The sequence below is a fragment of the Mobula birostris genome, chromosome 15 (genome assembly GCF_030028105.1).
Source record: "Mobula birostris isolate sMobBir1 chromosome 15, sMobBir1.hap1, whole genome shotgun sequence".
Classification (NCBI taxonomy): Eukaryota; Metazoa; Chordata; class Chondrichthyes; order Myliobatiformes; family Myliobatidae; genus Mobula; species Mobula birostris.
Genome location: NC_092384.1, coordinates 22,620,113 through 22,646,544, shown reverse-complemented (window position 1 = coordinate 22,646,544; position 26,432 = coordinate 22,620,113). Strand labels below are relative to the sequence as shown.

Sequence of the window (26,432 nt, the reverse complement as noted above, 5' to 3'; positions counted from 1 at the left end):
TTGGTCTGTTTTCCATACTACGATGGGAAAAGAGTGCTGGGTTTGCAGGGATATAATGAATGCAGCAGAAAACAGATGCCTGACTTCTGGATTCTCTGTGTGTTACTGTTGGGAGACGGTCCGTGGCTGTTGAATGCAGGGCTCTGATCTCAGTAACGTGCCCTTGTTTAGCTCCACAAGTGCTATCTTGGAGTGATGCCTGCCTTTCTGTTGAGCTGCACAACCATTTGTGATGGAGCAATACCAATCTCTGCTAACGTGAGTTCAGAGGAAAAGGTTTCAGTGTGTGGTAAGAAGATGAAGGTGTTAAATTGGTCTTCCAGTGTGGAGGCTTAATAAAAAACAAGAGGAGGAAATAACCATAATGATGTGCATACGACATGACATTTTAATGATGTAGGTATTCTGCAGTAATATTTAAATAAACTTCACGAGGTACGTATATTTTAAAACAATTTATTTTAGTACAGAAACAATGTTGTAGTCTTAATAAATAAAATGAAAATTATACCGATATCTAATACTTCTGGCACTTAAGAGATTAGCTATTAAATAACATACCAATAAAATCGCAATAAAACAAGAGAAATGTCACATTGCCATTAAAAGATTGCCAAGGCTGCACAAAATAAATGCTGTGGTTTTAGGAAAAGTGTTGTAAAGAAGCTGTTAGATGGTGTTTTCTTTTCCCCCTCAGATTGTCACAATGAACAATTTGCTAATTTAAATTCCAAAGTCATGAGCAACTTTAATCCACAATGGATCTGTAGTATTACAAACCACTTCCTGCAGTTGCACCATCGTTAACCAACACTGGGACCCAGCTTTAACATGCGTACCTTGAAACCAATTGAACATGACATTCATTCAGATGCTGTGTTTGCTTTTTCAGCCAAGTTATCCTTGACATGGGGAAAGAATCTGGACGGTCTCCGGTTCACAGATCCAGGTTTAGGCCCTATCCTTATTCAGGAAGAGGCATTTCATCACTCTTGTGCCTGTCATTCACAGGCGGATCTCTTGGATCCAAGCCGTTCGATGTTTTGCCTGTAGTTGGCTGATCTGGTGTTTTCTCATGGCGCTCTTCGGAAATCGCAGTCTGAAGAGAATTTCCAAAGGAGTCCTCTGTGTTGTGGAAGGTTGTGCTGGTCTGCATGGCCACTGCTGCACTGCCTAGTCTTGTCTGGACCACCGGGATTTCATTCATGGACTCTGCAGAATCTGAATGGTACTCACCTGGAGGTCCTGCAGCCCGCACGGAGCGGACAGTGCTCATTGATAAAGCAGACAGATAATCCATCGATGGGAAGGTTTGGAGAGAGAGCACTGAAGTCTGAAGAGCAGCCGCAAGAGCTGTGGAATGGAAGAAGCAAGTGGAATTAAAGATTCAAAGTACATTTATCATCAAAGAATGTATAAATAATACTATCTTGAGAATTGTCTGCTTGCAAGCAGCCACAAAGAGACAAACACGAAAGAACCCAATTGATAAAAATAAAGACCAACCACCAGAGAAAAAAATAACACAAATCATGGAAACAATGGAAGCAAGCAACAACAACAGCATTCTGAACCAAACTGAGTCCCTGATCCAAATCTCCAGAGCAGCCCCGAGTCGGCCCAAAGCCTCGGTGTTCAGTTCATCATATTAATGGGACAAATCATCGCAAAGTTCTCAAACACCAACAGAAATCCTGCACTAAAACTGTGCTTGTTCTGATATAGTATATGGCTGAAAAGCTGAAGGATGTCACATGACAGCTTTAACCTTCAGGAATTGGCATGATTGTGGTCAGGCCCGGGGATAATGATAGTCAGGACCGAGTATGTGGGTCATATGCTCATGCCTCTGCCCACCTGGGCCCTCCACCCCACCTAATCCTCCATATCTTATTTCTCAAAACTCTGAACCTGGTGGTGTGGGACCCCAGCGCACCCCCCACTCTGAACCTGGTGGTGTGGGACACCAGCACACCCCACACTGTGAACCTGGTGGTGTGGGACCCCAGCGCACCCCCCACTGTGAACCTGGTGGTGTGGGACCCCAGCGCACCCCCCACTGTGAACCTGGTGGTGTGGGACCCCAGCACACCCCCCACTGTGAACCTGGTGGTGTGGGACCCCAGCGCACCCCCCCACTGTGAACCTGGTGGTGTGGGACCCCAGCGCACCTCCACTCACTGTGAACCTGGTGATGTGGGACCTCAGCACACCCCCCCACTGTGAACCTGGTGGTGTGGGACCCCAGCGCACCCCCTCCCACTCTGAACCTGGTGGTGTGGGACCCCAGTGCACCTCCACTCACTGTGAACCTGGTGGTGTGGGACCCCACTGCACCCCCCTCCCCGACTGTGAACCTGGTGGTGTGGGACCCCAGCGCCCCCCCCCCCCACTGTGAACCTGGTGGTGTGGGACCCCAGCGCACCCCCCCACTGTGAACCTGGTGGTGTGGGACCCCAGCACACCCCCCACTGTGAACCTGGTGGTGTGGGACCCCAGCGCACCCCCTCCCACTCTGAACCTGGTGGTGTGGGACCCCAGCGCACCTCCCACTGTGAACCTGGTGGTGTGGGACCCCAGCGCACCCCCCAACTGTGAACCTGGTGGTGTGGGACCCCAGCGCACCCCCCCACTCTGAACCTGGTGGTGTGGGACCTCAACGCACCCCCCCCCACTCTGAACCTGGTGGTGTGGGACCCCAGCGCACCCCCCAACTGTGAACCTGGTGGTGTGGGACCCCAGCGCACCCCCCCACTCCGAACCTGGTGGTGTGGGACCCCAGCGCACCTCCCCACTGTGAACCTGGTGGTGTGGGACCCCAGCGCACCCCCCCCACTCTGAACCTGGTGGTGTGGGACGCCAGCGCACCTCCCACTGTGAACCTGGTGGTGTGGGCCCCAGCGCACCCCCCCCACTCTGAACCTGGTGGTGTGGGACCCCAGCGCACCCCCCCCACTGTGAACCTGGTGCTGTGGGACCCCAGCACACCCCCCAACTGTGAACCTGGTGGTGTGGGACCCCAGCGCACCCCCCAACTGTGAACCTGGTGCTGTGGGACCCCAGCGCACCCCCCCACTCCGAACCTGGTGGTGTGGGACCCCAGCGCACCTCCCACTGTGAACCTGGTGGTGTGGGCCCCAGCGCACCCCCCCCCACTGTGAACCTGGTGGTGTGGGACCCAGCGCACCCCCCCACTGTGAACCTGGTGGTGTGGGACCCCAGCGCACCTCCCACTGTGAACCTGGTGGTGTGGGACCCCAGCGCACCCCCCACTGTGAACCTGGTGCTGTGGGACCCCAGCGCACCCCCTCCCACTCTGAACCTGATGGTGTGGGACCCCAGCGCACCCACCCCCCCACTGTGAACCTGGTGGTGTGGGACCCCAGCGCACCCCCCCCCCCACTCTGAACCTGGTGGTGTGGGACCCCAGCGCACCCACCCTCCCACTGTGAACCTGGTGGTGTGGGACCCCGGCGCACCCCCCACTGTGAACCTGGTGGTGTGGGACCCCGGCGCACCCCCCACTGTGAACCTGGTGATGTGGGACGCCAGCGCACCCCCCCCACTGTGAACCTGGTGGTGTGGGACCCCGGCGCACCCCCCACTGTGAACCTGGTGATGTGGGACGCCAGCGCACCCCCCCCACTGTGAACCTGGTGGTGTGGGACCCCGGCGCACCCCCCACTGTGAACCTGGTGGTGTGGGACCCCGGCGCACCCCTCACTGTGAACCTGGTGACGTGGGACGCCAGCGCACCCCCCCCACTGTGAACCTGGTGGTGTGGGACCCCGGCGCACCCCCCACTGTGAACCTGGTGACGTGGGACCCCGGCGCACCCCCCACTGTGAACCTGGTGACGTGGGACGCCAGCGCACCCCCCCCCACTGTGAACCTGGTGGTGTGGGACCCCGGCGCACCCCCCACTGTGAACCTGGTGACGTGGGACGCCAGCGCACCCCCCCCACTGTGAACCTGGTGGTGTGGGACCCCGGCGCACCCCCCACTGTGAACCTGGTGATGTGGGACCCCAGCGCACCCCCCCCCACTCTGATTTTATTTGCAGTAAACTAATAAATACGGAATCACCCCTCCTGCTTCTAGTGCTGGTCTTTTGTGGATAGTTCTGGTCACTCAGGTACAACGCTCTTTTATTAAAACATGATAGTCATAATTACAAGTCCCTCACTCTTTCTTTGTAGAACACCTCAGCTCCAATTGCCCTTTCCTTTCCAAAGTTTATGAGGATATTTGGGCTTCCTACATCTCTGTCGATCTCACTCAGATCTCATTATCCACCAAATCAAATTCCCACCTGTGCCACACTATTGCTAAAGTTCTGATCACTACTATCATTCGATTTGATTGAAACAAGAACTTCTATCCTTCCTTCCCAACTTGTCTGCAACCTTCAATGTCGATCTCACTTTCCTTTTCCCCTACCTATTCAGTGTTTTCTGGATGAATGGAATCACATTCACCTGCTCTCACCAGACTGCCATCAGTAGAATTTTGTACAGCACTTGCATCATTTGCACCGTTACCTCTGGTGATCGCATCTCCCCCTTCTCTCTCTATGTGCATCTTCTTGACAACATTATTTGAAATGACAGCCTCAGCTTATACACAGATGATACCCACTTTTACCACTTGACAACTTCTCTTGATCCTAAACTTTCTCAAAATTAATAGACTGGTCTTGTGCAAGCCATTAGTAAGATCTCCTGTATTCCCCTCTATTTATGGACATCCCCTCGTCCCTGCCAAGGCTCTACCACTCAAGCCTCTTTTTTGTTATCTGTACACTTGATGAAGCCCAAAGGATTCCTGGCCTGACTTTCTCCTTTTCTTCTCCATAAATATAATCATTCAGAATTCTGTTGTCTGTATTTCATACACCCTCTGCTCTTGCTTGTTGATTTATGGTAAAGCAGTATCTCAATTTCATAAACGTTCGTTTTTCATATTTATATCTCTTGCAAGCTCATGAATAATTTACCATACCTGCGCTCTTCTAAGTCTAGCCCTTTGAGGATCTCTGTATTAAATTCTCCATGCTTCATATTGGGGAAGTCCAGAACGAGGGGCCACAGTTTGAGGATAGAGGGGAAGCCTTTTAGGACTGAGATTAGGAAAAACTTCTTCACACAGAGAGTGGTGAATCTGTGGAATTCTCTGCCACAGGAAACAGTTGAGGCCAGTTCATTGGCTATATTTAAGAGGGAGTTAGATATGGCCCTTGTGGCTACGGGGGTCAGGGCGTATGGAGGGAAGGCTGGGGTGGTGTTCTGAGTTGGATGATCAGCCATGATCATAATAAATGGCGGTGCAGGCTCGAAGGGCCGAATGGCCTACTCCTGCACCTATTTTCTATGTTTCTATATCAATGCTTTGAGCTGTCAAAGTCCTAAGCGTGTCTGTCTGTCTGTCTCTCTCTCTCGCTCTCTCTCTCTCTTCCCCCCCCCCACCTCCCCCCTTCTTGGCTTGTTGCAGAATCACAGATCAGTTGCTTCACAGGAGTGTGCCTCACATTGTCCACTGTGGGTACCCAAAGAGCAACTTATTTGGTCCCAAAATATCTTCTTTCAGCGGAGCTCTGAAGATTATTTTCTCCAAAGCACCTATCCATTTCTCTCACCCCTGACTGATTCTGCTTCTAGGACTCTTCCAGGCACAGAGTTCCAGATCCACCACCTTCTATGTGATAGTGTTTCTCCATATACCTCTCCTTCACTGTATTTCCCTTTCATTTCCAGGATATCTCTGTGCTCCAACACCCCCCCCCCCCAAATAAGATCCTTGAATCATATTTTAGTGAGAGAGCTTTTCTTGGTTTTACCCTAAAATTGGTGATAGTCTTGTACAGGTCAATCAAATGTCCAACGGGTCATAGTCTTGTACAGCTAAATCAAATGTCCAACGGGTCATTATCCTGTACAGCTCCATCAAATGTCCAACGGGTCATCATTGTGTACAACTCCATCAAATGTCCAGTCAATCTTCTTTAGTGTAAGGAAAATGACTCCAGCTTCTCTTATCTAATCTTGAAGCAAAAATCACTCACTCCTGGAAATTTTCCAGTAAATCTTTTCTTTGCCTTCGAAGGCCTTCACATATTTTCCCCAGTATAGTAACCAAAACTGGATGCTATACTTCAGATGTGATCTTTTGTACAGAGGGGTTATGTTGAATTTTTAAGCTCTGATGCCCCTATTTATGAAGGTATTCTCCCACATGTTGATGAAAAGCACTAGTGACAGCCTCTTGACTAAGGAAGTCACTCTGTTAAATGAGATAGGGTTTCCTAAATGAAAGGAGAATAAGAGTATAGCCTAATGAACCTTGCTGAGTGCCTGGGGAAAAGGAACACGGCTGATCACTTGACACCACTGAATGGGCTTGCAACCCGTGGGCATAACGAAGGAAGCTGTCGCTGCATGCTTCATTTGCCAGCAGGTTAAAGGGACAGCTCTCCCTAAAAGACCACTACCCCCACCCCACTAAAAGGGAAACTGGTTCAGCCCTAATATGGCAGATGGATACCACAGCAGTGACGACGTAAATACTTGCTCTCCATGGCCGAGACGTACTCCAGTCTGATCAGGACCGTACACTGAAGGGATGGCAGAAGTCGATCCGTTGTTATGGGGACCCACAAGAAATACAATGGGATAACGGGTCTCATTTTGCAGGACAGAGGGGCTCTGGTTTCCTCCCACAGTCTAAAGAGGTACCAGTCAGCAGGTTAATTGGTCATTGTAAATCGTCCTGTGATTAAGCTGGTGTTAAATAGGTGGGTTGCTGGCTGGTGTAGCTTGCTGGGCCAGAGGACCTGTTCTACACTGTATCTCTAAATAACAAGAGCCTGAAAGACTGGGCCACTAGCAAAGGTGTATCATATGCTCCATTACTGCCCAAGCATCAGGGCTGATTAAGAGGATGAATAGACCTTTGAAGAAACAAAACTGCCTCTTAAAACCAACCTACACCCTACGGGGGAAGCAGGCTGTATCAACTCAAGGTTGACAGAGCCTGAGAAACAGACCCTCGCCTCAAAGATCACCTACAATTAGAACGATCAGGAATGCCCCAGAACCCCGAGGAGGAAGTGGCCACGATAGAAAAGCTTCCAGCAGTGGGTGGGAGAGTATGGCACAAGTACAAGGGAAGGGACTATCTGGAACGTGGGGAGCCAGAGTGATTTCTTACACCCCGCCCCTGACCTACAGTGGATGAAGGTCAGTAAAAGTACAGGGAAAGAAACTAGTTGAGTAATTCAGCAGGAGATGAATATCAACATGAATCAAACAGCTGAATATATTTCAGAAGACTGAAATAAAGTGCAGTAAATATGATGCTTTAGGTATCTATTAACTAAAATCAATAGAATTTTACATTAGCTTTGTTGCAATACGTTGACACCATTTAAACATTGTTTTTCTTTTGATAAATAGATTAGTTATTTCAAATTTTGAAAATTTAGAAAATCACAATTCCTTCAATTTATTCTAAGTACAAACGTTTTTAAAAACTTTACTTTAGGTAATAACTATCTAATCCTTACCTGGTGGTAGTTGAGAACGTGGAAATGGTCCTTTAGTGGTGCGGATTGCAGCCTTGTGTCTAATTCTACCTGCAGCCATTTGACGTCTTCGTTTTTTCTTCAACGACAGAAAGATTAATGTCAGTTATTCATCGAATGTAAAACTCTGCCAGAAGGATATATACATTGCATTCAGAAACCGACAGAGCTGTTCACATGCAAAGTACTACTTTAATTACATCCAGTAGACACTTTATTAGATACATCTGTACACCAGCTTGTAAATACAAATATCTAATCAGCCAATCGTGTGGCAACAACTCAATGCATAAAAGCATGCAGACATGGTCAAGAGATTCAGTTGTTGTCAAGGCCAAACATCAGAATGGGCAAGAAATGTGATTTAAGTCACCTTGACCATGGAACGATTGTTGGTGCCAGATGAGGTGGTTTGAGCATTTCAGAAACTGCTAATCCCCTGAGATTTTCGCACACAACAGTCCCTAGAATTTACAGAGAATGGTGCAAAACACAATAAGCATACAGTGAGCAGCAGGTCTGAAGGCAAAAACATCTTGTTAACGAGAGAGGTCAGAGGAGAATAGTCAAACTGGTTCAAGCTACAAAAGGGTGATAATCACAGCAATATTCAAGAAGAGCAGAGTGAGCTGCCTCAATGACTATCACCCATTGACACTCACATTTACTGTGATGAAACGCTTTGAGAGCTTGGTCATGGCTAGAACCAACTCCTGCCTCAGCAAGGATCTGGATCCAGTACAATTGGCCTATCACCACAATAGGTCTACAGCAGATGCAATTTCACTGGCTCTTGGTACAATAGCAATACCTACCTCAGGCTACTGTTTATTGATTATGGCTCAGCGCTTAATGTTATCGCGCTCAATGTTCTAATGAACAAACTCCAAAACTTGGGCCTCTGTACCTCCCCCTGCAACTTCCTCACCAAGAGACCACAGTCTGTGCAGATCAGAAATAACATTTCTACCCCAATGAAAATCAAAACTGGAGCACTTCAGGGACAGGTGCTCACTCTCTCTACACACACAACTGTGTGTGACCAAGCACAACTCAAATCCCAGCTATAAATCTGCTGCAGACACAACTACCGTTGGCAGAATTTCAGATGCTGATGAGGGGGGTGTGACAACAACCTTGCACTCAACACCAGTAAGACCAAGGATTAAATGTGGACTTTAGAAAGGGGAAGTCAGCACAACATAACATCAATCCTCATGGAGGAGGGATCAGAAGTGGGAAGAGTGAGCAGTTTCAAGTTCCTGGGTGTCAAGATCTCTGAGGATCTAACCTGGTCCCAACATATCGATGTAGTTATAAAGACAGCAAGACTGCGACTATGCTTCATCAGGAGTCTGAAGAGATTTGGTGTGTCAACAGATACCCTCAAAAACTCCTATAGATGTACCATGGAGAGGATTCTGACAGGCTGCATCACTGTCTGATACGGTGGGTGGGGGGGATGCTACAGCACAGGACTGACAGAAGCTGCAGAGGGTTGTAAATCTAGTCAGCTCCATCTTGGGTACTAGCCTACAAAGTAACCAGGACATCTTCAAGGAGCGTTGTTTCAGAAGGGTAGTGTCCATTATTAAGGACCTCCAGCACCCAGGGCATGCCCTTTTCTCACCGTTACCATAAGGTAGGAGGTACAGAAGCCTGAAGGCGCACAGGAACAGCTTCTTTCCCTCTGCTATCCGAGTCCTAAATGGACATTGAACCCGCGAACACTACCTCACTTTTTTAAAATACAGATTATTTGTTTTTTGTACAATTTTTAATCTATTCAACATACGTATACTGTAATTTATTTATTTATTATTATTATTTTATTATTTTTTCTTGTTCTGTGTTATATATTGCATTGAACTGCTGCTAAGTGAACAAATTTGACAACACATGCTGGTGATAATAAACCTGATCCTAATCAATATCTCTGAAGATCGATCTTGAATTCATCAATTACAATTACTTTCAATGTCCTGTGCATCAGCCTCCTTTACCTGCGAAATCTTCTTTATCTACAAAATCTTCTTTATCTTGACTCGTTTATGATTAGAAGGAACTGCTGGCAAAGTTTCATCCTCTGTCCTGAAGCCATCCCCGTGATTCTCTGATCCTGACCTGTGAAATAGACGACAGGATACAAAGTAAAACAAAATGGGGTAGACATAGTCAGTGGTGAGGTGCAAGATTCTTCACACTAGTAAAGAGAGAAACAACAGATAAATTCACCTTGTTGTCTGATAGTTATCTATATACACCTGTAATCCTGTGTCTGGTCTAACTTTACCGATATGCAGACATCAGTCAAGCATTCTTTTGCTGTTGACTTTGTTCAATGTTATTATTATTTCTGAATCTTGGTATCACAAGCTTTATTATAAAGTCCAGCATTTTCCCAACTACTGATGTTAGGCTAACAAGTTGGTTTCTGAGTTTTCTCTCTTCCCATCGACAAAAGTCTATCTTGCTATTTCTATTACGCCCCATTTAGGTATTTCACTGTATTGTTCTTCTGATGTACACAAAATCTCAAGCACTTAGGAAACAGAACAAAATCAGTTCTTCTACACTCTACCATGGTTCCCCGTATATTTTTCATAACTGATTTTGATTGCAGAAAACCCCTGACACCTCCAAATTAAAAAAATTATATCTGCTTCCTGGTCCAGTACCAATATTTATCTAAGGACTATCATGTACTGTATACCAAATCGGGCATTCACTATAAACATGTCCTCAGATTTAAATATATTTGAATTCCAACAAACCTATTTAAAATAATACTTCGTTGTAAAATTATACACCCAATTTCAATAATACAACTACTGCAGGGTTATAGTTAGATAATGTGAGCAGATTAAGATGCTACATGCTGGTATAAATGAATATTGTATGTTAAGACTCAATTTGGTGGTATATGGTTGAATGGAGGGGCCACCACACAGGATGGAAAAGAGCTGTCGAATGCTGCAAACTCAGCCAGCTCCATCATGTGGCACTCACCTCCCCAGCATCGAGGATATCTTCAAAACGTGATGCCTCAGAAAGGAGACACCCATCATTAAGGATTCCCATCACCCAGGACATGCCCTCTTCTCATTGCTACTATCCAGGAGGAGGCACAGGAGCCTAAGACACACACTCAATGTTTCAGGAATACTTCCCTCTCCTCCGCCATCAAATTAATTTGAATTGATTTGATTTAATGTTGTAAATTAACATAATGCTATTTTATACACTTATTCTAACACTTCTTTTAAAATGATTATCAATTTAGCTTTGGATGCTGAGAAAAGTTAAAATGAGGAATTATTCATTTGTTACTGACCCATTTGTTGAAGTGCTTTCAAAATGAACGTGAACACTACCCTTTCGACGAGATGCCATGTTTTTTATCCTCTGGAAAACAGAGAGGTTACCATACCATTTGAGCTTCTGTTTTTTTAAAAATACAATCTTCACTAAAGACATGCTTCTTTCACAGTGGCCCAAGTAGAAACACACATTTTTGCCAATAAGCTGGTCTCTCGGGATGGAAGCAAAACTTTTCATCAGTACAACTGAAGGTTAATGATTATACAATTAAAGGTAAAAATGGCAGAATTTCAGTTTTGTTTATGGTTTAATGATAAATATAACACTAGGATTGGTACACATTTGTAACGTCATAAACCAAGCCTGCGAAGCTCAAAGCGAAACTGTCAATCTGAAGAAGCTCTGCTGGAAGATGCACATGTTTGGACGGCTGACATTGGGCGCAACTTGTCCAGATGAAAGAATATTTACCCTTGAAACTGAATTCTCACCGAGTCGTTCTCTTTAGAAATGGATTAAATGGAGTAATTTGTCCAATTCAAATTGTTATACTGGAACATAACTGTCAATATTTGAAAATTAAATATCAAGTTCAGAACCAGTAACTGCTTTATCAATGGCCAAAAACTGAAAATAAAAGTACAACATATAATTTCAGCTAATGATATGCTAAAAGCTTTTCTTAACATGGTCCTTATATGGCCATTAACAAGCTTTAATCATTATCATCTTCACTTACACCAACGCTCGTATAAAAAAAAGTCTCAGCACTGATACTGTGGGACACTAATACCCGTACACATACTAAGCAAATCTAAAAAACAACAAATTTACCCGGCTATTTTCCCAAGATCAACACATCTCTTACATGCAACACACATAAAAGTTGCTGGTGAACCCTTTGAAACCTGTTAGAAATTCATGTTCTTTTCTCACAAAATAGAATTAGTTAAAACACCACTGACCACCTTTCATCAGCTGGTGCCTTTTCCATCAACTCTTGAAGTTCATCCATAATGAGCAGAAATGAACTGATCTATTATTTTATCGAATTCACGTCTCTATCAGTGGTTAGTGATTTTCACTCTCCCGTCTTTGGAAACATTTTCATATTTAAAGTAATTTCAGGAATATAATGGTGAGTGATCTTACTATCAATTTTGTCAAAATAAACTTGGACAGTAATCGGTGCAATACTGGAGGAAGGGGTGCTATGTGAGGGAGATTTGATCTACCCGCTCAAAAGTACCAACAAAAGATACTTTAAAAATATCCTTAAGACAATAGAGATACCCTGACATAAAAAGAGAATTCTTCTAATCATTCCTCAGTCAACATCTCTTCAATTTATTATTCAACCACAAGCCCAGTGCTGATCTCACCGCTGTACAAGAAACTTGCCGTGTAAACTCTTTTGAACTCTCCTCCCCCACCCCTACCATCACCTTAAAGCTATCCCTCTTAGCATTTAACATTTCCACCCTGAAACGACGACTGTTGAAGGGTCTTGGCCTGAAATGTTGACCTTCTACAGCTGCCACCTGACCTATTGAGTTCCTCCAGAACTTTGTGCGTTGTTCAGGATTTCCAGCAACTGTACACTCCCTTATGCTCCTGACTGTCTAGATTATCTGTGCTTGACAAGTTTACATTGGAAATCGGTTTATGATTGTCCCATGTACTGAGACACAATGCAACATTTTTGCTTCAGTGCCGTCCCAACACATCATTCCATTCAGACCGTATACTTCAGTCAGGTCTTCCCTAGTCCAAGCTTGTTCATCTTCTCCTTATAGCTGATCTCTTTAATCCAGACAACATCCTGGTGAACTTATCTGTACCCTGTTCAAAGCCTCTACATCTTTCTTGTAATGAGGCAAGCAGACCTGCACACAATTCTCCAAATTGTAGCAGACCAGCTGCAAAGTGACTTCCCCTCTTGTACACTGAGCACCACTGCCGACGACGGGAAATCTGTCCTGCCTGCTCTATCACCTTCGCACCATAGGTGATACTTTTAGGGAGCTATGGACCTCCTCCAAAATCCCTCAGTACATCAATCCTCCCAGAAACTCTATCCCTTCATCTTAACGTGCAAACTCCCAAAGTGTAGCACCTCACACTGGTCCAGATGAAGCTCCAGCCATCACTTCTCTGAGAACATTCCTGATTGGTTAAGATCCTGCTGAATCATTGGACAACCTTCCTCATTGTCCATAACTGGAGCACAGATGTACTGTACGTTTTCATGTTTCCTAGCACGATATCTCAATGTTTAGTAGACCTCCACGTTACTGTTTTTTCACTGTTACTCAAACCTTCCTAGACTATTTATATCCTAACTTCCAACCCTTGTCAGTTTATTAGTTAGAATCTATTAACTTCTATTCATTTCTCTACATACAAAATTCTTCCTGTTTCTGCCACTCTTTCATGATTCACAATCCAGTGTCAATATCTTAATCAGCTTAACCCGAGAACATAAGCAAGGTTTTCTGAACAGGCACAGGACAGTATCAGAAGTTATAAAATGCACATATCATTTATAGAAAACTGGCACCTTGCTACCTGAATAGGTCTCAATCGTGGAGCTTCTACATCATCATTTTCCGACCTTTGATGTCGAGAGTACAGAAGTATGTATTCGTAAGTGCTTAGTCGGTTCCACACTGTCAGAGAAAGAACATGTCCAAGTTATGTGCCGCCTGCAAATTCTGCACTGAATCTCTAACAATGTCTTGCAAAATGAGTAATACTATTAAGTTCATTTTGGATGTTAGTGCTGGGCTTTAGACATAAATGAAAAACAAATTTAGAAGTAAAATTTATTAAGATAGCAAACTGAAAAATACATGTAAAATGTTTTAAAAGCTTTTGACACTTTAGAAAGAAAATCAAAATGTATTTTTTAATGCTGAACACCATTGGAACCTACTTTTATCAAGAAAACATTGAGAAGTTTATCTGATAAACGCTAAAATATTCATTTTTGCTACTATGTGATATATCAGTGGTTTTGGATGCAATGCACTGTTTTTGCAATTATTCTTAAAGCCTGCTTTCTGAATTGCCAAGCACATTGCTTTCATATAAAAAACACAATTAGGCAGAATATTAGCAAGATATTTTCTGGTTATATGCTTATGGCTGGAGAATTGGCACACGTGCATGCGATATATCTTGAAAAACAAAAAGGTAACTCTGGCCTTAATTTAATGGACAGAAGAAACACAGGCAAAACATATGAGCCATCAGTAAATCAGAAACACAGAAGAGATTCTGCAGGTGCTGAAAATCTAGAACAACGTACATAAATGCTGGAGGAAGTCAGCAGGCCAGGCAGTATCAATGGAGTAGAATAGACAGTTGCTATTTCAGGCTGAGACTCTTCATCAGGATTAGAAGTGGGGGGGGGGGGGGAGACGCCAGAATAAGGTGGTGGGGGATGATAGTTGAAACAAGGGGAGGGAGAGAGTAAATGGGTTGGGGAAGGGTAATGATAGACAAAGAGGTGGGAGGTGATACATGGAAGAGGTAAAGACAAACGGAGTCTGATTGGAGAGGGCAGTGGACCATGGGAGAAAGGAAAGGAGGAAAGACACCAGAGGGAAGTAATGGGCAGGTGAGGAGAAAAGAAGGGGCAGCGGGGAGCCAGATTAGGGAATGCAAGAGGGGTGGGAGAGCAGAAGAAATTACCATAGGTTAGAGAAATTAATGCCCATGTCATCAGGTTGGATCCAACAACCTTTCTGAAATAAAACTTGAATTTCTTTAATTACCACAGCTACTGCAATCTAGAATTATTCAATTGTCTTCAAGTTATAACCCAAGGCTGTAAAAGATGGTACAAAAAACATCTGATTTTCCATATCCATCACATCATTCTCCCTAACTTCTGCCCTCTTCAACACGATCCGAGCACTAGGCACATCTTTACCTCTCCCAACTCTCCATGACTCCCTGGGGCACTTACTCATCCCCACTCATCTTCTTCCTGGCACTTATCCCTGCAAGCATGACCAGTTCTATACTTGTCCCTCCCTCACCTCCATTTAGGGTCCCAAACAGTCCTTCCAAGTGAGGCGACATTTCACCTGCAAATCTGTCAGGGTCATCTACTGTATCTGGTGACGCCCCCTCTACATTGGTGTAGGTTGGGTGGCCACTTGATGAGCACTGTTGCTCCCTCTGCCACAAAAGTTGGGATTTCCCCGTGGGCACACATTTCAATTTGACTTCCCATTCCCATTCCGAAATGTCAGACCATGGCCTCACAGACTGTCATGAGGCCACTCTCAGACTGGAGAAGCAACAACTCATATTCCTTCTGGGTAGCCTCACCAGATGGATATATTTAAAGTGTAGTTTGATGGTTCTTGATTAGTTGTGGCATCAAAGGTTATGGGAAGAAAGCAAGAAAATGGGGTTGAGGTGGAAAATAAATCAGTGATGATACAAAGGCAAGCAGACTCATTGGCTGAATGGCCTAATTCTGCTTCTGTGTCTTATTGTCTTCAATTACTATATTTCGATTTCTATAATACATTAATTTCTTTATTTGAAAAAACTCAATCTCAGAATGTCCACTTTGCTAATAATGAATTGGCTTTGCAATCTGAATACAACCAAGAGCCACAGAACTATGAGACGCAAGTGATCTGTCGGTCAATTGAATGTGTATGAGAAGTGCAAAGGCCATTTCTATTTACCTTCATTTCTACATTCTTTGAATCAGTTCCAAATTTTGAACCTGTCCTCTCAGAATCAGGAATGATTAACTGTGTTTGTTCAGGCATCAGGCTTCTAGATTAGTTTGCTAGTTCATTTATTCTGTACTGTGTCATATGACCTGTGGGATCATGGTTTGTCTATGACCACAATTGTTCTTGGTAGATTTTTCTACAGACATGGTTTGCCATTGCCTTCTGGGCAGTGTCTTTACAAGACAGATGACCCCAACCATTATCAATATTCTTCAGAGATTGTCTAGTGTCAGCGGTCGCATAACCAGGACATGATACGCACCAGCTGCTCATATGACCTTCCATCACTGCTCCCATGCCTTCATGTCACGCTGGTCTTGGGTTGGGGGGGTGCTAAGCAGGTGCTACACCTTGTCCAAGGATGACCTGTAGATCAGTAGAGGCAAGGAGCGTCCTACACCTGCTTTGGTAGAGACGTTTCTCCACCCTGCCATTCATCTAGATTAGTAATCCAATTAAATATTACATTTATGCTGCCCTCTGGGTGAGGTTAACAAAGTGCCCGTCTTCCTTTCAATTATTTCATGAAAATAAATGTAAAGAAATGCAAGGTTTGAGGTCTGCACCCTTGAAGCAGAACAGAAGTGGTAAAACTAAAACTATGGAGCACTACCTTGGTGCTGATAATTACAAGGAACAGTCCAGGACAACCAACGTTTTAGTAAAAAAAATGGAGTTCTCTATTGGAAAAGTAGGATTAGTTTGCTCGACTGTGTAAATACTGTATGCCAAGCCTATTTTATCATCTGTCATAATTTCTATGATTTGTCAAAGTAGACACTTCCCATAGTAGAGAATTGATCAAGTTCAACTTTTAAATAATCATTTGCTTGTAACAGAATCTTTAAGACATAATTTAAAGAGGCCTTAATTTCTTTTAGAAAAAACAATACTAGCGGTGAATCTTACTGATGTTAAAACTGGAGCAGACATTTCGTACATTACTTACTGAGGTAGGAGTGGAAGAACAGAAGGTAGCACAAAGCTATCAGTGCAATCAGACTTAGTCCAATAGTGACCACAGCGAGAACAAGAAGAGTAGGTGCGTTTATACGAACGGAAAAATATGGCAGAAATGCAAGCCAAGTATTTGCATCATTTACCGCTGTTGGAATAAAGAGTACAAGTTTAAACTGGATTTAAGTTCCACCAGATCTCTCCCAATCTACCCTTCATTTAAAGGTTCGAGGTATAATGCTGAAGATTCAGAGCAGTAATTGCTCTGAATGATCTACTGACATTCAGCCTGCCTGATTCCATTAAAGGACTTAAACTGGATAAAAGCCCTCATTGTTTCTTTCATGAAATGTGCTTGGGGGATAAAACTATACAAACTTGATCTGCAATGCATGTCCTTTTATCCATATTTCCACAAACATAACGTTAACGTTTTCAAACATTTTAAAAGCTCAATGACTTTCTGATTTTTATAAAGTACCTAAAGTGATAAAATAATTCCATCAGAGCAATATAATCAGTGAGACTTACAAATGTTCAAAGAAAATAAATACACTAACATAATATAAGCTTTTTAGTCACTGTGTGGGGGTGTGTGTACACTGTATGCACTAATATACAACAATATTTCAGTCACTGTCAGCAGGGGGTGTGTACACTGTATACACTAATGTACAATATTTTAATGTTCTGTTTAGAGTCAAGGAATTATTATAACAATGAGAAATAACTGAGTATAAATAAATATTGATAATGTAGTGGTCTCGTGCATACAGTAATTGCATGAAAGCCAGAAACCCCTAATGCCTTAGTTAATATGGATCTCCAAAACACACTTAAATCAAGATGCAGGAGTATTGTTTACCATTAATATTTCAAAATACTTTCCTGCAAAACATTAACAGAATTAAGAATTTCAATTCAGGATTTTAAATACCTCTGTCTTTACAGTTTATATTCAAATTATCAAGTCATTTGAATTAAGTGTTTAAAAAACTTGAACTGATATTGATTTTTGAAATCTATTCCTTACTTCAATTGTAAATTTTTGTCTTTAAGTTTTCTTCTTTAATTAATTGCGAGTAGTCAAGGGATTGTCCAGGTTTTTGCTTCTTTAGTTTTTCAAGTTTTACTTTTACATGACATACTACTGGGTTACGGTCACTATTACAGCCTGCACCTGGATACGTTTTGCATTGAGTCACTGAGTTTCTAACTCTTTGGTTTACAGTAATAAAGTCAATTTAATTTCTAGTGTTATCAGCTGGACTTTTCCAGGTCCACAAGCATCTTGGACGGTTTTTAAAGTAGGTATTCATAATGACCTGATTATTCATCTTGCACCATTCTACCCATTTCTCACCTCTTTCATTTCTTTCCCCTAGTCCAAATTTTCCTATGGTATTTCCATCAGCACCTTGTCCTACTTTAGCATTTAGATCTCCCATGACAATAACAATATCTTGAGATTTGCATCCATTCTTTGCTTGTTCAAGCTCTTCACAGAATTTATCTATACCCTCATTTGTTACATCTGTTGTTGGTGCATATACCTGTATAATTGCTAAACCAAATAGTTGTCCTGTGAATCTAACAAGGAGCACTCTTTCTGATATTGCTCAATGTCCTAAAACACTTTTTGCCATGTTTTCATCCATAAGAATATCTACTCCATTAGTATGGGATGTTCCACAATAATAAATTAGTGTTTTATTTCTATTCTGACATGTTCCAGCACCTATCCAACGAACTTTGCTAATTCCCATGATGTTAATCTTTAGTCTTTCCATTTCATTTATCACATTGTTCAATTTTCCTGCTTGATATAGGGTTCTTACATTCCAATTGGCAATAATTTTCTTTTGTGTTACTTGAATTTTATGAGCACTAGCTTGATGACGGTCGGGGATGCCCTGCTAACCAGAATCAACCCTATCGAGCAAAGCGTCTTCAGAATTGTCTTGAAGATCCTCTTGATGCTGGTGTTGTGTGATACATTTTGTGAATTTGACCATGGTTTTCTTAGCAAATAGATTCTAGGAAACCTAGTATCTAGCAAAGCTCTGAAAATCCCCAATCAGAGCCTCATCACCGGTTGCAGTTTAGAGTCAAACCCAGGACACTACTGTGGGATAAAGTTGGAAAATTATAAATATGCATTAGAATCGACAATCAAACTATTATTTTTCCAAATCTGTAGCTGGTGAATACAGGCAAATCTGTGTTATTTGGTGGGGATGTGGTGGAGCTAGGGTTCTGCTCCTAGAAAGCAATCCACATGACTATCCTACATAACACAAAGCCACAGTATCTAAACAGGCATAAAGAACTGAGAGATGAATATAATTGCTTATATGTTTGCCATTCCCGCCATACATGAATTTCTTAAGAACAAATTGTTACTCTGCATCAGATTTTAGGGTGATACTTATGAATTCTGCAAGAGAGAATTTCCATTACCCAAACTGACCTAACAAGTGCTGCCTATATGGGGCTGCAATGCACTCATTCCCTTTGTAAGCATAATGGTCTGAATTTAAAGTCACCAACCATAGAACTCCCAACTCACTGCTCTTCTCCCAGAAATATTTCCATAAGAATCAGAATCAGGTTTAATATCACTGGAGTACACTGCAATACATCATTATAAAATTATAATTTACATGAGGTATATATACAGTACTGTGCAAAAGGCTTTGTATTTATAAATATATAAATAGGGTGCCTAACACTCTTGGACAGTGCTGTAATTTGTCAACGTGGAGTGGTGAGCAAACTTGTAAATCTGCAGAAGCAAAGGATGCTGGAAATGGTGAGCGGGGAGTACGGCAGGAGGGGTCTGGGACAGGTGGCAGTGCAGGAGTGCTGGGGCAGGGGGTGATGTGGGTGCAGACACACCCGGCCCTGAGACACCAGGCAAGGTCACTTGATTCCTAACAATTGGTTTATTGATCATTACAGAATGTCTCCCTCATGCTTCCTGCTCTCTTCCCTCCCCTTTTCCCTAACCATGATTCCACTCTTCCTGTCCCCTTCCCACTCTCAGTCCACAATAGGGACTCACATCAGAATCAGGTTTATCAGCACTTACATATGTCATGAAATTTTTTATTTTTGTGGCAGCAGTACAGTGCAATATGTAAGCTTACTACAGTACTGTGCAAAAGTCTCAGACACCCCAACTATACATGTGTGCCTAAGACTTTTGCACTGTACTGTAGTAAGTATATCTCTCTGTCTCGCTGCCTATACAATTAAATTACGTCAGTAACGTAAAAAGTGAGGGAGGGTTCTTGGATTCATTGTTCATTCAGAAATATTGTAACAAAGGGAAAAAAGCTTAAACGTTGAGTGTGTATCTTCAGGCTCCTGTACCTCCTTCTTGACGATAGCAATGAGAAGAGGGCATGTCCTGGGTGATGGCAGTCCGTATGATGGATGCTGCCTTCTTAAGGGATCTATAAAGATCCCACGCTTAGAACCTCTTCTCTTTGACATGTACAGGTGACCTTGCATTTGGGTTACAAGCCACTTAGGTTACAGAAATTCACTTACAGATTTCACAAATCAGTATCCAAAAATCTTGAGATACAGAATAAATTTCACTCATACAGAAGTTATGTCAGGAAAAAAACAAAATGTTTAAAAGAAACAAAAGAATATTGTCAGTTTTTATTCACACAAAGGGGTGAGGGAATAAGATTTGGTATAATGTCAATTGCATTTAAAATTATTGTTGAGTTCCTCCAGTCAGCTGACACAGGAACACACAGGTCAGAGTGCAGTGCTGCCAAGCTCAGCACCTGCAAAGCATTGTGGGAAGATGCAGTACCATGGCCAGCTCCTTAAAGTACAGGTGTCCCCCGCTTTTCGAACGCTCGCTTTACGAAATCTCACTGTTACGACATTAGTACCGTTTTCGCTTTCAGAAGGTGTTTTCACTGTTACGAAAAAAATCAGCGCGCGATAAAAAATCAGCGCACGAAAAAATCAGCGCCGACCCCAAGCAGCCGCTTTCCCCCGGATTCGGAATGGCATTCTCGCCGGCATTGCTGAAGCACGTACCTGTGAGCAGCCGTTTTCAATATGAGTTCGAAGGTGTCGGAAAAGCCTAAAAGTGCTCGTAAGGGTGTTACACTTAGCATAAAACTAGACATAATTAAGCGTTTCGATCATGGTGAACGAAGTAAGGACAACGTGAGTTTCACAATGTTTGAACCCATTATCCCCCTCAATCTGCTTCTATTTCTTCCATGATCCCCAATCCTTGAATTTCATCCGTTTCCGATAGCCCCATTTGTTGAACCTTTTCCTAATGCCTCAGACCTATGCACCAGGGAAAATGTGCCTCACAGGGGAACACAGTACTATGAACCACCTCCTCTCATCTTCGCATCCTTGGACTGGAGAGAGTGTGGCAAAGGAGAGACTGGCCTGTGGCTGTTAACCCACTCAAAGCAGTGACTCATGTCCAAATCTTATGGATCCACAGCACAGTCACTAGAAGTGAAATCTGACAATTTGTGTTGTTTCTTCCGCAGTAGTCTTGTCCAATCCCAGAGTCTACTAATAAATAGGTTATTTTAGCCTCAACTAATAAATAACGGCAGTGGGTTATTTTGTCCTCTCTGATAAAATGGCTTAATGCAAGAGAAAATATTGTGTAAGTATACATCCCCACTTGTAACATGTGTGAGGGGATCCAGGAGTGCCGCTATTAATTGTTTGGAGAGAGACATTTATCATTGATGGTTTGTTTGGAAAGGAGAGAGAGACAGAGTTATTTACCACAGATATGTTGCTTTTGGAAAAGACAGAGAGAGAGAGAGAGATGAAGATTAACAGTTGGACTGTCACTTTAAGGCATTGGACGTAACTTTGGATTTTTACTGAGTTGGAGTTGGAGACAGCACCGAGCAGCTCGAAGGTTGCTATGGTGACCAAAGGCTGGTTGTTGATGTTACTTCCAAGGACTTGTTGCCTGCTTGTGCACTCCTTTACAGACAAAGGAAGGAGGGACTCTTTGAATGGCAGGTGATGCTGAACCTGGTGAAATAAATGGGAGGTCCGATGATACAGACCTCGGGACACATGATCTGGACACTGAATGAGCATTGTAGTACCCGCAGAGAAAGTGGGTTTTGGACGATCGATCAGGCTGATTGATCCAAGTTGCTATTCCAGTTTGAGGAGAAGGGGTTGACTGGTGGGGAGTTGTCTATGTGTCCACCCTTGCCTGGGTGATAGCTCCACCACAGAAGACCGGTCCCCCTGGTTAAAGTCACAGTTGGTGACTTGTAAATGATTTCGGAGGACGACGAGAAGATTGACGGCATCAGCTCACCTGAAGACTCGACTCACTCTCTCTCTCTCTCTCTCCATCACTACTCAACTAAATACCACGAACTGAACTGAACTTTACTGAACATCGTAAGACTGTATCTTTTTACCCCTAGACTTAAAGAAGCTTGGTTTTTTCATACATATATATTCCACACTTATTTTTATATATAATCATTGCTAACTTGTTTGATTTATCTACATTTATATTACTGTATTGCGTAGTTACTAATAAATATTATTAGTTTATAGCGATACGAGACTCCAAAGTGTTTTCCATCTCTGCTGGTTCTTTATCCCCGTCATGGGGTCCGTGACACATGGGATTCATAGAAATTACAGCACAGTAAAGGCTCTTCAGAGTCAACCATTGAACCACAATCTAACCCTTCCCTCCTTCAATCATCCATGTGCCTTTCTAAGTGTTTTTTAAATGCCCCTATTGTACCTGCATCTACCACTACCCCTTGATAGGGAAATTGAAATCATCTCTGGAAAATTAGCTAAAATAAGCCAATGGAACTGCAGTGTCTTTATACATGGTCTTGGGCTCCTGCCTAAAGGAGGCAAAAACATCAGACATCTCTATTCATGAACACACAAGAAAAAGATTGAAAACAGAAGTGACTCCTGAAAGAATCCTCACATCATTCAGACACAGTCAATTAAAACAGGGAGCAAAATAACTTGCCTTGTACAAAGCATCCGAAACATAACGTCATTGAAATTTAAATTTAGCAAATAAACTTACATTCAAATTTTGGGTTGCTTCGAAGCAGGTTTGGATTGATGAAGAATGCAACAAGCACAAAGCCTGAAATGATGACGATTACCACACTACCAAGGAGAGCAATGATAACGGAGTTCAGGAAGTACCTGCATGAGAAAGCAGGTTCAAAACATCAAGTGAATGAGTATTAAAGCATGCGCACTGTAAAGATGTCAGTGACCAGAACTGTTAAAATTCTACTGATTTCCTGCCCTCAGAGCCTATTGAACAGGTGCGGTGCAGAAGGGATGGCTGAGCAATTCTAGCAAAGATTAAGAAAATATGAACTTTTTCTTCAATAAACAGTCAAGCGAGTCCTGAGGGGCCTCAGGCTGAAAAGTTGACTGTTTATTTCTCACCATGATGCTGCCTGACCTGACCAGTTCCTCAGGCATTTTGCCTGTTACAGCCGCTCTCCATCGACACCAATCCTGCAGTACTCTCACTGTTGATCCTCCTCATATTCTCACCAGCTCCCCAGATCAATCTCTCACCTGCACATTCGGGGCAATTTACAGCAGCTCATTAACCCACCTTTGTCATTTGGGAGGAAATGGGAACACCTTCCTTAGCTTTTGGTCTTTGGCAAGAGTCTACAGTGGTGAGGTCCACCTGACACAATCAACATGGCAGCCAATCTGTTAACCTTTAAGCAGCTCGTTATTGCCTGTGAATACTCTCCAAAACCTTCTGTCACTGTACAGGAGAGCCATCAGATCATCTGAATGCATCATGTCTTGGCTTTGATTGCAGAAACTGCAGAGAGTTGTGTTCAGGGCTCAGCACATCACGGGAGTCAGTTTCATCTCTATGAACTCTGTCTATACCTCTTGCTGCCTCTGTAAAGCAGCCAGCATAATCAAAGATTCCAACACCCCAGCCTTTCTTTCTTCTCCCCCTCCCACTGGGCAGAAGATGCACAAGTCTGAAAGCAACTACAACAGGCTCAAGGTGGCTTCTATCCTGCTGTTATAAGACAGCTCCTTTGTGAAATAAAGTAGACTCTTGGCTTTGCAATCTTCATTATGATGCTGCACTATACAGCTTACCTGTACTGCACTGTCTCTGTAACTTGTTATTCTCTATCATCATCTTGTATAACCTTGTTCTACTTCAAAGCATTTGACTATATGAACAGTATGCAAGACAAACTTTCCTCTGTATCTCGGTACATAACAATAGAAAACCAATAACCAAAATCTGGACACTGAAGCAAATGCTGAGATGGGATGAGCTTAATCAGGGAAAGCAAAATAATATTGAACTGAAAAATGAAATGTTATGCTTGTCCCACAATCAAACAGGAGGTTAAATATCCTCATCCAGTAGTACCTGCAAAACTGATCTCGAAAGCAAAGAGGCATTCATTTTCCAGCTCTCATTTCCAATATTCAAAGCGTTCAGTGCATAGTGAATAGTATATTCTGTAAATTTCCTTCTACATTATATTTCTGTGCATCCTCACAACAAACACAGCTTTTAAATGTCAAGGTGCAAAGTACAGTTACCCGATTTTTGAACATACTTTGGAGATCTATTTGATACCCAGCACTCCCAAACGTGAGTAAAACTGACAGCAGTGAGTCCAGTAACACTAGTTTAAATCATCTGCACCTTACTGAATGAAAACTTTAACAGATGTACTGAAATAAAATTTCTACGTAAGTCAGCACTCGGAATGAGGCAAAACCATCGATACACCACTTACTACTGCACATCAGGACCATTACATCATACCTCCAATCAATAGCATATACGAGACTTACACTCACAGTGATGGTCAGGGTCTGGCTGAAAATTTAAGTACTTTAGATTGGTTTGTGTTTGAACAGGTTCTGATTGGACCAAGTTTCAATTTACTGATGTTAAAACAAGACCACGTGACTATACATTGTCATAACAGTTTAATTTCAATTTTCATTCCACTCAAAAATATTAGGAATAGCTATGTATATTTTTTCTTATTGACAAGCATGAGAAACCTACTGGCTGCCGATGGAGTAGCAGCATTTTTATAGTTGCTCCTACTCTACTTAATTTACTGTTTCCAACTTGTTTTGAAAACTTACTTTTAAACGCAATATTGTTTTACTATGAGGGGTGCCAAAGCTACTAAAAAAGAAGAGGACCCTTCTATAACTTTGCAATCTTTTATGGAGACACTTCGGAAGCATAAAAATGAACTTTCAGAGGAATTCCAGCAGAAATTCCAGCAACTCCGCGCTGAATTTAAACAAATGGATGTAAAATTGGATTCTATTCAAAAAACTTAAAGTGAACACAATAAACAGATAAAAGAGAATGAAGACACTTTGAAGATGTTGGATATGAAGACTGATGACCTGGAAAAGATCTGTGATGAACAGTCAAAGGTTAATGAAAAATTAAGACAGAAAATTATTGACTTACAAAATAGAAGCAGAAGAAATAATTTACAGATTCTGGGTTTTAAAGAGTTAATGGAAGGCAATCAGCCTTTGGAATTTTTTGCAAACCTTTTGGCTAACTTATTTCTGAATATTTTAAAATCTCCGCCTAAAATAGACCGAGCTCATAGATCACCAGTACCAAGACCCTCCTCCAGGAGAACGACCTCGTTCAGTGTTAATTTGTCTTCACCACTTTCAAACAAAGGAACTTTTAATTTGTGAACTTCGTTGGAAAGGTATGATTGATTCTGAAGGCCAGAGATCAGAATCCAAGGGAGGAGTTGTAAAGTTGGATAGCCACAGGCAGGAATGACTTCCTATGACGCTCAGTGCTGCATCTCGGTGGAATGAGTCTCTGGCTGAATGTACTCCTGTGCCCACCCAGTACATTATGTAGTGGATGGGAGACATTGACCAAGATGGCATGCAACTTAGACAGCACCCTCTTTTCAGACACCACCGTGACAGAGTCCAGTTCCATCCCCACAACATCACTGGCCTTACTTGATACAATTTTTAATTTGAAACCCTTTCATAATAGATCGATATCTAATATTTATGGTATGTGGTTGGGAATGAGAAATATTCCTTTAGACAAAATTAAAAATAAATCTCTGGGAACAAGATTTACAGATTCCAATTTCTGAGGATACTTGGAATGAAATCTTTAAATTGGTTAATACCTCATCGTTATGTGCCTGTCATTCCCTTCTACAATTTAAAGTGGTTCATAGGGCCCACAGGACTAAAGATAAGCTGTCTCATTTTTATTCAGATATATTTCTCTATTGTGATAGATGTAACAATGGAGACGCTTCACTAATTCATATGTTTTCGACTTGTCCGAGTCTTGAAAAATATTGGAAGGAAGTATTCCAAACTTTTTCGGTGCTTTTTAAAGTAAATTTTAAACCTAATCCTTTGACTGCCTTATTTGGTATTGTTGGAGGAAATGATATTATTTTGGAGACACATGATTGTCATATTTTGGCCTTTATTTCTCTTACAGCCAGGAGGACATTGGTGCTTCAGTGGAAGGATGCCACTCCGCCTACTCATGCTCAATGGTTAAATGATGCTACGTCATGCTTAAATTTAGAGAAGATCCGCTGTTCAATTTCTGAACCTAGACAAGATTTTTTTTTAACATTGTGGGGACCGTTTTTGAAGTATTTTCAAAATTTATGGTTTGCTATTAAGCACAGATGTTGGCTAATAATATGTTTTAATATATGATAAGGATTTTTTCCTTTTTTTTAAACCAAACAGCTGTT

General features: G+C 42.5%; 1 pseudogene; it reads right to left on the bottom strand.

The window, feature by feature from the left end:
* Window positions 1-471: 471 nt before the first annotated feature.
* LOC140210467 (palmitoyltransferase ZDHHC1-like) overlaps window positions 472-26,432 on the bottom strand; it is a 68,281-nt pseudogene continuing 42,320 nt past the window's right edge.